Below are 1,505 nucleotides of genomic sequence, written 5' to 3' on the forward strand. Positions count from 1 at the left end.
GCAGATGCGATGTTGTTTTGATTTCGCACACACACTGACCCCTTTCTGACAGGTCAAGAGGTGACGTCGACAAACCCGTAGAGTATATATTTCTGCGATGGGAGTTTACTGTCAATTCGAGAGTTTACAGAGCCAATTTACATGTATATATTTCCAGTGACACAGAAGGAAAAACATTCGGTCTCCCCCGCTGCTATCGCAAACCTCTCCATCATGGTAGCGGTAAACAGAGAAACACACAGTAATCCACTTGATAAATGTCAAGTGAAATGAAGCTATCAGCTGAAAGCAATTTTCGGGGCAACGTGCAGAGCCAGAGACTCGGGATTTTCACCCCTCCATCGATCATGAGCCGCTCTCTCAGGCCAAGGTATACAATGCCCCCAAATTGCTGACATATGGACCGGGGGAAACCTGGCCATTTCCTCTGTCTGCGAACTAGCTCCTCTAAACTTTTGTTTATTTAGCGACCCCATGTTTTCATCCATTAGAGACAATGCTTTTCGGTTACCGGCACTGACGTGCAAGGAATAGGGTTGGATATTGTGAGGAATAACTGATGACGGAATGTTCTATTATTAAAATGTTTAAGGAAGCCAGGACGTGATAATGCAACCACAAAGCATGTTGGACCATAGTTACTTTTCTTACACAACTGATTAGAAAAAGCCGCATTTCCTGTTTACAAGTCACGTTATTGCCATTTTTGGCTTTTGTCCAGCTACAATTATTTTTTATTATTTGCCATTTTTATGGTTCAAGAACATTTTAAAGTCGGCATGAAATGGAAGTTGCGACAGTCCGTATTGTGTATATCCGAGTGAAATGGCTTCTTGAACAAGAACAAATGTGGGGCGGGATTTGATTTTGTCCATGGGGAATTGATTGGATGGTTGTGGTTTGCTATTGGACGATCTCATGTGAGTGACAGGTTGCCCCGCCCTCACGCCAGTAACCGCATCATCAGAGATGTTACTTTCATTAAAGATTATGAGGGGCACATGAATTCAAGAAAAATTATTCAGTCATTTATAACAGACACTGCATTATTCCGTAAAAATAAAGAATTGTCCGTTTTGATTTCGTGGTGACTTTAAACTGTAACAATTCAGAAAGAACATGCTGAAGATTTACAAAGTCTGAAAAAAGAATAGTTTCTTTATTGGCATCTATGATTCCATGAAGAATCTTCCATCGCATAAAAGGTCCTTTTATAGTGGAAAAAACATTTTTTAGATTATTAAAATGTTCTACACACTTAGAAAAAAAGGTTCTTAATGTTCACTGATGAGTGAAGAGCTGAGGGAAGCCGAAACACCTTGGAATATTTGTCAACCAAATCAATAATTCAGCATTGAGAATTCAAAATTGTTGTGGTAAAATAAGGTATATTTAAAATTGCCTTTCTAAAATAATCTTAGGCATTACGTTTCAACATTAATAAACAAAAACAGCAGATGTGGAAATATGACTCAAAAGACACACACAACACACAACACACAACA

Source organism: Rutilus rutilus (genome assembly GCF_951802725.1).
Source record: "Rutilus rutilus genome assembly, chromosome: 25".
Taxonomy (NCBI): Eukaryota; Metazoa; Chordata; class Actinopteri; order Cypriniformes; family Leuciscidae; genus Rutilus; species Rutilus rutilus.